Source organism: Rhinolophus hipposideros (genome assembly GCF_964194185.1).
Source record: "Rhinolophus hipposideros genome assembly, chromosome: 11".
Classification (NCBI taxonomy): Eukaryota; Metazoa; Chordata; class Mammalia; order Chiroptera; family Rhinolophidae; genus Rhinolophus; species Rhinolophus hipposideros.
This window is the reverse complement of record NC_138057.1, coordinates 82575912-82589359: the sequence shown is the minus strand read 5'-3', so window position 1 is coordinate 82589359 and position 13448 is coordinate 82575912. Positions and strand designations below refer to the sequence as shown.

The 13448-nt window shown below is 61.3% G+C and overlaps 1 protein-coding gene across 2 annotated transcripts in view; it reads right to left on the bottom strand.

The window, feature by feature from the left end:
* Nucleotides 1-6598, bottom strand: part of NACC2 (NACC family member 2) — a 64544-nt gene extending 57946 nt beyond the window's left edge. Inside the window, exon 1 of one of the 2 annotated variants that reach the window (XM_081066598.1) lies at nucleotides 6285-6598. The gene's annotated coding sequence lies outside the window, so the exon portion shown is untranslated. The remainder of the gene's footprint in view (nucleotides 1-6284) is intronic. The other variant, XM_081066599.1, reaches the window with a different exon arrangement.
* Nucleotides 6599-13448: the final 6850 nt, after the last annotated feature.

Genomic DNA, 13448 nt, shown 5'->3' with positions numbered 1-13448 from the left:
GGCACTGCTCTTCGTAATGGGGGGAGCCACCTTCGCTTTCCGGCCCCCCGCCTCTCACCCAGAGGCCCCCTCCCTCAGGGGCTGCCTCAGGGGCTGCCCCAGCTCCGGGAAGCTGCAAAGGCAGGTGCTAAGTCAGTCAGCAGGGTCAGCAGCAGCACGAGGAGGCCAGCGGTGTGGCCTCAGTCCCTTCCTCGGGGACCGACACACAAGCACTGAGAGCCCATGAGTCCCCAGGTCCAGTTAGAGCCAGAGCCCGTCAGAGTTAACGACACCTGACCTCAGTGGGCCAGGTCCGGCACGGAGGCAACAGTCAGTCCACAAGCATCATCGACCGGCTCTCTCCCTGCTCAGAGCCTCCCCATGTCCCTCCCATGTACCCCCTGCCACAGACAAGGGACGAGGCCAGGTGTGGAGGGAGGGGATACACTCCTGACAGTGTCCTGAGATTCAGCCCAGGGACCACTGGTTGGTGGGTCGGGGACCGTGTCACTCCTGGAGGGACCAGCCCCGCGCCCCACACTCATCCTGGGAGAAGGTTTCCAGCGGGCAATTTGCATAATATTCTTTGCAAGTTAATATCAACCTCTGATAATGATCTCGACATAGCGTGGAGCGCTGAGGCGGCTGTTACAACACTAAGTAATCATATTTTAAATTATGTTTCCCTTTATAGAAAGGTGTTGCAAAAACACACAGACATGAAATCTGTCTGTTGCAGCCCCACTGCCAACCACCTGACCAGCTTCGCAGCGTGGCGGCTGTGATTGCAGCAGCGGGGCCCACCAAAGCCCACCCAGCCGCCGGACCCGACACCACAGGCCACAGGCCACCCATGCCCCCACTGCCGGAGCCTCAGCCAGGCGAGGGCACTGCCCAGGTCTGAACCACCGCTGGCTCCAGCCACGGCCAAGGTGAGTGTGTGCGGAGAAGTTCACGGGGCGTCTACTGCCCACTCATGCCGGGGTCCCAAGTCCCCTGGGAATAGGCAAGGGGGGATCCCCCTTCCCCAGCCTCACGCCCAAGATCCCAGCACCCATGAGGCCAGACTTCCATGCGACATGTGGGAGACACAGAATCCTGAGAACTCAAGCCTTTAGGCTCCAGTTCCACTGGAGTGTCCATGTTCCACCTCAGGCCTGGCCAGGGCTCATCGCACACCCACACCTCGACTGTGGCCTGGGAGCAGGTGACCTGAAAGAATGCAGACCCAGCACTGAGCACACATCCACACTCGGAGCCCCCTGGGGCCACGGGGTGGGGGCAGGGTCCACGTGGATGGAGGGACCGGGAACCACTGGGAAAGAGAGAGGACCAGGCCAGAGCTCCAGGGGCAGGCGGCCCAGGGCCTGGGAGGGACGCACCGCCCCCTCAGATGGGAGCCCGACAGACAACGCCCCTGCTCCTCGCCTCTCCTTTCTCTACATTCAGGAGCCAAGGCCACCACTCAACCTCTATTTTCTTAAAAGCCTTTTTTTTCTTTTTGTATTAAAAAAAATCCAATTATAGCCCAAATCTCTCAGCAGGGGTCAGTGTGGCATAAGAATAGCCAAAGTTAATGGACATGACACAAGCAAGATTAATGCCTAAAGGGTTTCAAAAGTTATATGATGCAGATTTCATTAACATTTTAATTGTAATGTATCTTTTTAATCTTCTCTCACCCTAATGGCTTTATATCAAAAAAAAGAAAGAAAAAACTGCTGACAACAACAAAAAGTATCAATATACAAAATTTAACAAAGGCGCTTAGCAGTGCAATGGAAACTAAATTAAATGAGCAAAACTATGTTAACATTGTGATTTTTTAACAGCACGGAAGTCAGGAATGCAGTAAAAGCGGTCACTTTTCCTTTCTAGGCGCAGAGACAGGGAAAGGTGAGGACCGGGAGCTGAGCTGTAGATGCCAAGAGCCAGGATGGGGACTCGCGGCCACAGCGGATGGCCCAGAGGAACCCTGGAAATACCAGCCATTGGGGCAGAAGCCCCTGGTACCGCGGGGATGGGGAGGGGACATCTGGAGGTGCCACCATAATAAGAGGGCCATTTTGTGGGGCAAGGGCTGGGGTTGCAGACAAGCAGGCATCCGCCCCCAAGACCCACAGTGAGGGGCCCCACATGGCCCTGCACGGGGCAGCCACACATTACTGCCTCCAATTTTCAAAGATGTTGTCTCCAGAAATACACTTAATTCTGACTACTAAGGGCCCAGGAAATTTTTATTTGCAATCAACAAACACACCTACAGCACTAAGCCTGTGCCTGCTGCTATATCTGAGGCTTTGCCCCAAATCCAGTTTCCCTCAGCACCACCCCCTCCCCCAGATCCAGGCCGCCCTCAGGGACTGGGTGGCTGGGCCTAGGGGCCGGCCAGCCCTGGGCTTGGGACACAGCCCCGCAGCCCAGCTCATTGCTCACCCCGGTGACTATATATGGACACTTTCAGGCCCCTGTGGTCCCCGCCCCCGGCCCTGCCTGCTTCCCAGGCACACAGGCAGGCACTGGGCAGGGCCCAGAAGCTCCCGGCCCATCCATGGCCATGTGCCCTCCTGGATGCCAGGCACTGGGCTGAGGGGGAGGGGAAAGATTCCTTCAGAGACCCAGAGCCAGCCTCTGCTCCCCATGGGACCAGAGACGCTGCCTCAGAGAAAAGTATGCCTCCATCCTCCCTGCACACTGAGAAGCAGCCTCCCCTTAAAGGGGCACACGCCCCTCGCTGGCCACAGCCCACTTCCTGGGAGGGGGTATCTTGAGGGGGTCCCCAGGCCAAGCCCATCCTACACAGAGGCCTCAGGCTGGTCCTGCTCACCAACACCTCCCAGGCCCGAACTAAGGAAGCCATTAAGTACATCACAACACACAGGCCAGGCCAGAGCTCAGAGACAGCAAGCAGCCCACCCAAGAACACAGCCGTGGGCGGGGTGTGACCCTGGAGAGACCTCTGAGCGGGGACCCAGAGAGCCCAGATTCCCTCTCCTGTGCAGACGTGCTCCAGGCCGGCAGCAATGGGACCCGGTGTCCTCATGGGTGCTGCTCTCACCCTCAGGATGCCAACCACAGGCCACCAGGGAGCCGTGCTCCAAAGTTCACGTCCCAAACACCTCCAGACCCCGTGCTGCCCACCCCGCTCCTCCCTTCAGAGACCCTGACCCACAGGCACCCACTTTCAAAACCTGATAAGCCAGAGCCCCCCCCCCCCAAAGGAAGGCCAGCCACCAGCCCTGCGAGCAACTAACTGCAGGTGACACAGTGGGGGAGCCCAGGGGCATATTTTGCTAATGATCTCATCCAGAGCCAGGCCTGGTGAGAGCGAGGATTTGCTAACCGTGAAGAAGAGGTGACAGGATGCCGGCCCTGCTCGGGAGGTAGGCAGTTCCTCAGGCCTCCTTAGGCCAGTGCTTTCCCCAGACAGCACCCTGGGGTCCAAGGCTGGGGAGGGGCGGGGAGAGACACAGGCCTCACCCAGGGGGCACAGTGCGGGCCACGCCTCTCTGGATTGGGGTACAGACCCGAATAGAGATTCTGGCTCTAACCACAAGCTCCAGCCCCACCTAGCAGCACCTAAGGGCCAGACTGCTTGTTTCAGGGAGCACCCAGGGGTGCCTGGAAAAGCATGCCATGCAGGAAGGAGGTGCTCGGAGAGCTCCCAGGGCCAAGTGGCACAAAGACTCCACAGGCAGAGGCCCAAATGAGCCAGCCCTAAACAGGCAGACCCCAGACCCACCCCGACTTTACAAGCTCTTGGGAAACGTCCCCCAGTGGCACCGCACCACAGGGCTTTGCTCCCCCTCAAAAGACCAGCCCCGAGTTCCCAGGCCCAGGGCACTCCTTGGGGATGCTGACCACAGGCACGAGGCAGGCCCAGGCCAGCTAACACTTCCCAACTACGCCCCTTACACGGGGGCTGTGCAGAAGGCCCTGATCTCACGAGAAACATGCTGGAGAGTTCTGGAGCAAGGGGCTACGACCTGGGCTCAGCTCACGCTTCACCACACTGCCCCCAGCCAGGGTGGCTCAGCCACTCCTGCAGCTCAGTGGACAACGCAGCCAGGGAGGGTCAGGACGGAGCCGAGCCCCGGCAAGAGAGCACCGGGGGAGATGGAAGGGGCAGACTACGGCGGGCTGCAGGGGAGGCATGGACACGACGTGCTGTCACGGGTGGAGGGAATGAGACCTCAGGTGGCTGAGATCTGACCCAATTGATGCAACGGAAGCCGGGGCGGGCAGTGGCTGTGTCCTGGGCATCCCGTCAGGGGTCAGAGGGGAGTCTGGGAACATCCTTGAAAGAATCAGTGTCACAGTGCTTACCTTCTGTCCCCCGAGGGGTACTGGGCACCCCCCAGCCCATGGCACAAGCCCGGTAAGAGGAACCCAAGCTGCGAAGGCCCGTCATCATCCCTCTGACATGAATAATGCACACTCACGTTTTAGTTGGAAAATGGAGAGGTGTAAAGAGTTCTGTAAAATGTCACCCATGAGCCCACCTCTCAGAGAGGGCCCCTCTGAGCACATCTGTGAGAGAGAGCCCTGAAGTATTTCGTGCAGACAAGTGGCGGTCGCCTGCTCCAGTGTGAGTTACCCTCACACAGCCTTCAGGAGGCTCTACATGGCTCCAGGGGATGGACGGAGCCCGGCACGCCAGCACAGCATCAGACACCTCGTCCAGCACCGTCCCCGCCCTGGGTGTGACCACGGAGAATAGACCTCTGGCCACGGAAAGGTGACAAGTGATATCTTGTTCTACTTCTGTGCTCCTTCCAGCCAGCTCACAGAAACATCAGGGGGCCAGTCGCCCTGGGTCTCACCTCCTTCTATTTCCTTGGCTCAGGCTCCAGCCAAGGTGCCATCCAACAACAGAATGACCCACAGGGAAATGCCCGCAGGCCTCCTGGAGGGACAGGCACCACAGAGCAGTTCGGTGGGTCACAGGGAGAAGGGGAAGGCGGTTTGAGGGAAGATGGAAGGACTGGCAGCTGCCTGACCCTTCACCTAATCCTTCCAGCCAAGCCTTGTTTCCCCATCTGTAAAACGGGGCCACTAATGGAAGCTGCCCCTCCTGGCGTCCTTGTGAGTCTTACTAACACCTCGCACAGAGACAATCAGCTGGCTGAGAACCACTGTACTCCACCGTCATCATCTGGACAGGCTGGATGGAGGGAGGGAAATGGAGGGAGACCTGGAGAGAGACTGAGGGCGGACCAGACAGACAGGCACGGAGCAGGTGGGGGTGGTGCTAAGGATGGGGGCACAGGGGTGTGCTTTGCCAAATGGTGACCTCAGGGAGGGCAGGAAGAAGAGCTGCCTCAGGCCTCCCCACCCAGCCCCCTACTACACACAGAATGGACTCAGCCTGGGTGCCCAACGGGTCCCAAAAAATACCACTAGAAAGAAGCAGCCAAATGCCCATGTGGGCAAAACATCTCAGATCAGGGGCCCTGGGGGCAGTGGGGGCGGGGGGCATGGCGGCTGTGGGAATGGCCTGAGCCCAGCTCCAGGGGACCGACCCACACCGCAAACCCACAGGTTTTAAGGGTGGAGTTGGCAATGGCCAGCCCCAAGACCAAACTTCTGAGGAGCCCAAGAGAAGCCTGGAGGTGACCCCTGACCTCCCGACCCCCGCACCATCCGACAGGCTCGGGCCCCCTGCCCTGGCCTTGGCGGAGGCGTCCGTGGGGAGCAGGCTCAGAGCTGGAGAAGGGGCTTAGGCCCCAGGAGCTTCCACGCGGGCACACCGCAGCGAATTTCAGGTGGGAGGCCCCCGGCGCAGCCCGCCCCCGCGTTCTCCCAGGTCGGGGTCCGCACCAGGGGGGGAGGGGTCCAGGGACGCCCCCGGAAGGGGACCCACCAGGAGCAGGCGGGAGAGGCGCAAGGCCGGGCTGATGCGCAGCCGCGCGGCCCGCGTGGGACCCCCGCGCGGGAGGGAGGCGTGTGTCCCCTCGGCCCTGGCCCGGGGCCAAACACCCCCGAGCCTCCCCGCGCCCGAGGGACGGTCTCCGTCCGGCCAGCGCGGGCCGGGGGGCCGGTGTGGGCGGCGAGCGGGTGGGGGAGCCCGGCGGGCGGGGAGACGCCCTGGGCTGGGGTCCGGCCGCAGCGCGCGGCGGGGGGGCCCGGCCGGATCCGGGCGCCTCCCCAGGCCCCGGCCCCGCGGCGCCCTCGGCCCGGCCGACGCGCGGCGCGAACTTGGGCTGCGGGCCGGCGGCGGGCACTGCGGCCGCGCGGGCGCCGGCGCCGCGGAGTTTGGGGAAGTGCGGCGGCGCCCCCGGCGCGCGGCGTCCAGTCGGGCGTACCTGCGGGCGCCCGGCCCGGTCCGGCCTGCGGCAGCGGCGGCCGCGGCGGCAGGAAGTGCTCCGGCGTCCGCGCGCTCCGCTCACATGGACTTTCTCCGGCCTCGCCCAGCACCGGCCGCACCGCGGGGCGGGGCGCGCGGGGGAGGCGCCGCGGGCCGGTTAAAGGGACAGCGCGCCGGGCGGGCGCGCGCACTCGCCGCCAGGTGGACGCCCGGAGGGTTGTCCCGGGGCCGGGGGCTGGGCCCGGGGGTCCCGGACGCGAGGGCCCCGCGCCCGCTGGGCGGCGGCGGCTCCCGACTCCCCGGAGCTCCGCGCGTCCGACCCCGCGCGGGGCACCGGGTCGGGGCCGGAGCGGCCGCCGGGCACTTTAGGACCGCGGCTCGGCCCGCAGCCTCCCGGGCCCTGCCCTGCGGCGCCCGCACCGACCCGCGGAGCCCCGGCCCCCGCCTCCCCGGGCCTGGAGCGCCACGCCCCGCGTTTGCACCGAGCAGCCTCCGGGATGCGGCGCCAAGTGGGGCTGCTGGCCTGACGCCGGGGCCGGCCGTGGAAAACGGGGATGCGGGAGCGCCCTCGGGCGAACCTCGGGCGCCTGCGTCTCCTGCGCGAGGCCGGGAAAGGCGAGCTGCGGAGACACGGCCCGCGCTGCTTTCAGGCCCGGCGTGATCCGGGCGCACTGGCTCCTTAGTCACTGCCACCACCCGCCTGTGGACAGAGGTGCGGTTTTTAAAACAAGTGTGCATAAATAAAACTGGTCGCACACCCCAAGGGACCCGCAAACGCCACCCCTCTGTCGTCCCACCCTACCCTGGGTCCTGGAGTCAGGACAGGCTGCAGTGGTCCTCCAAAGCTCCCTCCCCCTCACAAGGGTCCTCCAGGAAAATGGGGGCGGTACCAGGACGGTGATCCTGAGCATGGGGTCCCTAGAAGAAGGGGTGTCACAGGAAGAGCAAGATGCCCGCCCATCCTCCCAGAGCACATTCTGGGCCCCTTGGGGGTCAGAAGCTAAAGCCCTGCAGGACAGTGATCAAGGTCATTCCTAGGACAAAGGTCAGAAGCTTGGTTCCCAGCCTCACACTAGGTCCTGACCTTCGTTGTAGACTCACCCCCAACCCCAACTTGAGGGTCTGCACAGAAAACATCCCCCTACCAGCTCACCCTGCCTTGCCCTCTGGGGGGTAGGGATGAACCCTCAAGGTCTTTCCGGGTCAGCCCTCAGAACCCCTCTTTCACCCAGACAGGATCCCAGGTCCCACACCCCTCAGCCCAGCCCACTGCCACTTCTAAGACCTCAGGGCACCCTGACTGTGCTGGGGGGACTCCATCCGCTGGACACTGTCCGTGGCGTGTGCTTCCAGCCCAGGACGTGCAAGGTGACAGGGACAGGTAACCTGCCTACACGGCAGTCTGCTCCACACAGGGACCAGCAGCAGAGGTTCTGGGGCCAGGTGGGGGTAGCCGCTGCCTGCCCCTGCCCCCCACTCCCACCCCTGCAGCTCAGCAGCCCAGGATTCTGGCTCCTCCCCACCATTTAGGATCTCAACGATGCAAACCCTGGGGTCCCTGGCCAATCCAGGCTTCTACAAATGACACATGTGAGCAGAGGCAGACGTCTAGGCTCGTCCAGCCCAGGGATCAGGCCCCAAGAAGCCATCCACTAGGCCCTGAGGTCCTCCCATGGCCAGGGCGGGGCGGCTGTGTGGATGGAACTCACACAGGGTCTGGAGGTGTGACTGTGTCACCAGGTGAGGACAGGCCTGGGGGCAGTTGGCTCCCATATTAGTACAATCTGACTTACCACTTTTATTCTCTAAATACTAATGAAATTCTTTATTCCTTAATGAAGGACATTTGAAAAAGGAAAGCTTTTAGAAGACAAAAGGTAACCAGAACCTGTCCCCCGAGGGTAAGGATGAGGGGGTCTGTGCATGTACCCTACGCCCGCACATTTTACACATTTTAAACGCTGACGCTGAACGCCTTCCAAGTTCCAGGCCTCTGCTGTGTTCTGCGCGTTATCTAACTTAATTTTCACAGTGATCCTGTGAGGTTAGCTCTCTTTTTATTCCTGTTTTACTGGTGAGAATGATGCAGCTTAGCAAGAAAATTCAGTCCGCTTAGGACTCACTCATTCAGGTCCCCAAGCAGGCAGGGCAGGACTGGACCTGAACCCAGGCCGCGTGGCGCCTGCCCAGCTCCATCACTCCACAACAGTCAGCCTGCTGCTGGCTGACACACCGGCCAGAGGCCACAGTCCCCTCCCAAGAGACCCGATTAGCCCCACAGTCCCTCTGAGATGCCGACAAGGCTTTTCTCCACTCAGGGAGGCCCAACCAGGCATCTGGTCCTGGGCTCCCATGGCCTGAGGCCTAATTCCCCTCCCCCCCTTTTATCCAGAGAACATCCAGCCGGAGAGAAGAGTGAAGTCACATAAATCTGCAAATTGATGAGCCACCAAGGTGGGGTGTCTGTCGGGTGGGGCTCTGGGTGCACTGGCAGCCATGCTTTCACCTGATTATCTGTCTGTCCTCCCCTAGATGGTGGAAGACTTTGGTTCCCTGCCAGGTGCCACTGCTGAGGTCCTGTGGTGGCTGAGTGCTCAGTGAGACCTGTCGGAGAAGCACCCAAATGGAGCCAGGCTCCCATGGAGGAGGGGCTGTGGGCTCCTGTGTCCACACCAGTCAGTCATTTTCACAATGATTCTGACAAGACCATCCCAACTCTGCCGGCTACGCTCTTGTGCTCCCGGGCTCCTCTCGTTCAGAGGCTCCCGCCCTGTGGCCTGGGATCCCCAGGGCTGTGTGTAGACCTCAGGGGCGCACGGGCCCTCGCACTGAATGCAGTGGGAGGGTAGGTCTGCATGTACGGCTGCGTCAGTTCTGGCAAGAGGCTTACTTCCTCCATCCAAGGCTCATCTAGAAGGATTAAGGCCCATCAAGACTCACTTAGCCAGTTGCCCCCTTGACCTGTCCACTTGGGTGGTGGATGGCCATCTGAAACGTGACATGGCCAAGCGGAGCCCCAGAACTGCTCCCCCCACCTCCACACAGCTCATCCTTCTGGAAGCTCCATTCCTCCAGCAGTTCAGGCCACCCCCTCTCCCTCTGCCTTGCGCTTCTCCTTGTCACCTTTCTCACTCTGCAGATCCAGTCTGTCCCCCAGCCTGGCAGCTCAGCTATAAAGCTCCTTCTTACCCTCTTAGTGCAACCCCCTTCTCCTCAGGGTACTGCAGCAGCCTTACCTGATCCCCCCACCTCCCTGTCTTGTCCCTCCTGGGTCTGTCACCACTCAGCAGCACGGAGATGCTTCTGAACTCGGCAGCACACGTCCCTCCCTCACTCCTCAGAACACAAGCCCTAGTCTTCACGGTGTCAGGACCTGGTCCCCCAACCCACACTCACCCTGCTCACCGCCTCTGCAGCTCCAGCCACGCTGGTTTCTGCGTGGGTTCCCCCAACTGCTGGCAGCCTCTGCCCAGGGCCTTGGCACCTGCTTTCCCACTTGCCTGTACCTTCTTCCCCCAGTGTCCCTGAGCTGATTCTCTCTCTTCCTTTGGGTTTCTGCCCAGATGTCCCTGGATCGTGGGGCTCCCAGATCGGGCCACTGCCTCGGTTTTCCCTGACCCAGCCTTGGCACTAATCCACGCTGACACAGCCCTTGCAGGGACAGGCTCCCCATCTTGCTCACTGTCCTATCGCTGGCCCAATGGGGTGTGTGGCACAGCTGCAGAGAGTGGGAGCCTGAGGGGTGCTGTGCCCTTGCTGACAAGGTGCCAGAGCCCTGTGCCACCTGCCTGAGTTCTGGTGCCTCTTTCCCATCCTCAGTGTCCAGGTACCTGGTCAGCAGGAAGGGAAGCGGCAGGCAGGGGACCCAGGGTCAGACTCTGGGCTCTGACTGCCGTGCCGAGAACAGACTGCAGTGGTCGCAGGCCCGCCCAGCATCTTGGCGGCTTGTCCTGGCCAGGAGCCCATGGCACCCGGGGCCTGCCTGCTAGGGGCACAGGGCATGGAAAGGCCGTTGGGGACATGGCCGGCCTTCACACGCAGCAGCCTCTCATCCTCCAACGAGCACCTCACTGGGGCAAAGGGACCAGTCAGCTTGAAGGAAACCAAAGTTTTGCCGCCCTGCAGCTGCCTTTGAGGTGTCGATATTTCAGCTGTTTCTTAAGATACAAGATTCAGGAAGAACCTTTCTGAGCCTCCCTCTTCTTACCCAAGAGATTCAGGTGCAAAGGCTGCTGCAGGAGGGGGCTGCGGGTGCTCACCGGAGCCTAATTGGAAGTAAATGTGGTGAGGAGGGGGGCTTAGGGCAGGGCCTGGTATCAGACGCCCCAAGCCCCAGTGTTTCCGGGTTGCCCAGCAAGCACGTCCCTGCCATGTGTGCTCCACTTTTCCTCAGCTCCCTGTGAGTCGCCCATCTCACTTCTGAAATGAGACCGCAACCCCCTTTTATCCTGTGTCCAAAATGTCCTAGAGCCCAGTCTAGCCTCCCTCACTGCCTCTAGATTTTCATGCTACGTGAATTCCCCACGCGCGTGCCTTAAAACTGATTTTCTCCTACTAATCTGTCTCTGTGATTATTAGCCCAGCTAGAAGAACTGAGGAGGTAGGAGGAAATGTATTCATCTGTTTGAGCTCCCACAGACTTAGGGTCCCAATCCACCATCAGAAGCTGCAGGGGTCTTCCTCAGCCTGTGTGGGGTGGAGCCATGGGGGCTTTTCTGCAGGTGTCAGGAGCAGGGGCAGTTATGAAAGACCCAACCCTGACCGACCCAGCAGCTGTCAAAAGAGCCAAAGCTCCCTTCTGCCCACCCCCCAGTGGAGCTCTGGGATAGGCGCAGCCGCCCGGTTTGGGGCCATACGCCAGCAGCCCACAAAGCGCCCCTTTGTTAGGACCCTGCTCTGTGCCAACCAGGCAGTGCAGGGGGGCTAGCAGCCCGGGCCATCCCCTCGAGGTCAGGGTTTGAGCGCGCCCTCAAGCTCCCCCCTTAGGTGCCTCTGGGACCTAAGTAGGGCTGGAAGTCAGGCCCTCGGTTTAGCAGCTGGCATTTGCCTGTCCCATCCCCAGCTCAGGGTTCAAGTTGAGGCCACCACCTCTTTTAATACTAAAACGTCCTGATCTGACCCTGTGGCCAACCCTGGGCAGGCAGCACTCCCCCCCCACACCCGCCAAGTCTGCCCAGGACCCCAGGTGGCACCTGCTGAGCCTTTGAGGGGAGCATTGGTGGCTTCCTGGGCCAAGGGAGTTAAGACCTGCCCATGCCTCACACCACTTTGGACACGGGCAGGGCCTCACGGGCCACCCACCAGCCCTTGATCCTGCCCATCGAGACCTGGTGACGAGCCGAGGTGCCAATCTGCAGGGCGGCATTGTGTGGAGATTCCTGCTTTAGGGGTGAAACCATGGGAAGGTGCTGTTGGGGCTTGTGGGTCTAAAGGGCCCTGCCCCTGCCCGCCAAGAACCACCAACAAACTGGCCTGCCTGCAGCCCAGCTTCCTAGAGGCAGGTGGCTCCTGGCTGCTGGCTCAGGGACCCTCCCACTGCCATTTCCATTCTTGTGATGTGATCCTGGAGAATCAGTGAGAACCACAGACAGGGCAACCCACTCCCTTCAAAACATCCCCCCCCAGAGTCCCTCTGGTCCCCTCTGGGGACGTGGGCTGCAGGACCTCTGTGGCCTAGACACCTGGGGCCACTGGTGGCTCTTTTGGGTGCCATTGCTGTGCTCGCTCTGAAGCAAGCACAGTGTGCAGGTCGGGTGCCCAACACCCCTGCAAGGCCTTGCTGGGGGGCATTAACCCACACTGGACCCAGCTTGTCCTCCAGGGAATCTGGCAACAGACTCCTGGGGTCCCAGCCCTCATTCCCCTGCAGACTATGGAGTGGCTGACCGGACCCCGTATGAGAAGGAGCACGCTGAGCTTCTGTGTTCTGATGGAAGAGTCCGGTTGTCTTGCAGACATAGGATCTGGGGACAAGGTGTGGCAGGGGGCAGGGCAGCCAAAATGGAGAAGGGCTGGGGGGCCTCTGTCCCTTCTGTGCTCAGTGACTTCGTACCAGGCCAGAGCGGTGGGCCTCTGCCCCCTCCCCAGCCTGGTCCTCCCCCCAGAGCCTCTCTCTCCGTGCAGACACAGGTCACCTGTCCTGCTGGCTACTCCCCCTGCACCCGCTGTCACCAAGCCTTTCCACTCAAGACTCCCCTGCCTGGGACATCTCTCCCTGTTTTAGCAAGTGAACTCCTACTGGTTCATCCTTCAGGCCAACTGGGGTCCTGAGGGAAGCCACCGACCCCCCCAGCGGTCTGTTATAGCACTGGGCGCCTCCTTGGGGCCCCCTGGACAGCTGATCTTCTCCAGCTGCGAGCAGATGGATTAACCAGGCCCCTAGGACCAGGAGACGGAGCTCCGCCAGCCTGGGACGGCTGCAGGCAAGGCCTCCCGGTGGTCAGAGGCGAACAGGCCAGGACACCTGCCTCCCGAGGGAACAGAAAGACGCCCAGGTCCTCAGCACAGTGTGCCGGCCTAGTACTCGGCCGCGGACAGGATGGGAAGCCGGGGCCAGGGCTGCTCTCCTGGGGCTCCTGTTAAAAACAAACCTGAAAAACACCAGAGACTAAAAAGTGCTGTGCACACAGAGATGCCACTTTCTCCCATCAGCATGGCTCGAAACAAACAAACAGGAAACAAACGTGCTGGGAGGATGGGGAGAAACTGGACCTCGGCAGTACTGGTGGGAACGTACCATGGAGCCACCAGGTAGAGAGCAGCCTGGCGGCTCCCAAAACATGAAACAAAGAATGGCCCTGTCACCCAGCAATTCACTCCGGGGTACAAACCAAAAGAACTGGAAGCAGGTCTCGGAGGAAGATTTGCACCCCACGTCCACAGCAGCCCTGGGGTGGGGTGGGAGCACCCCCAGTGTCCACTGACAGAGGACCGGATACACGGAACGGGGTCCCTCCACACAGTGGAGCGTCACAGCCCTGCAAGGAAGGCAGTCCTGACACCAGCTACCACGTGGAGGACCTGAGGACACTGTGCTCAGTGAAACGAGCCCGTCCCAGAAGGACAAACCCTGCAGGACCCCTCACAGGAGGGCCCCAGAGAAGTCAGATTCAGAGACAGGAAGTAGATGGGGGGCTGGGGAGGGGAGGGGAGTGAGTGTGTA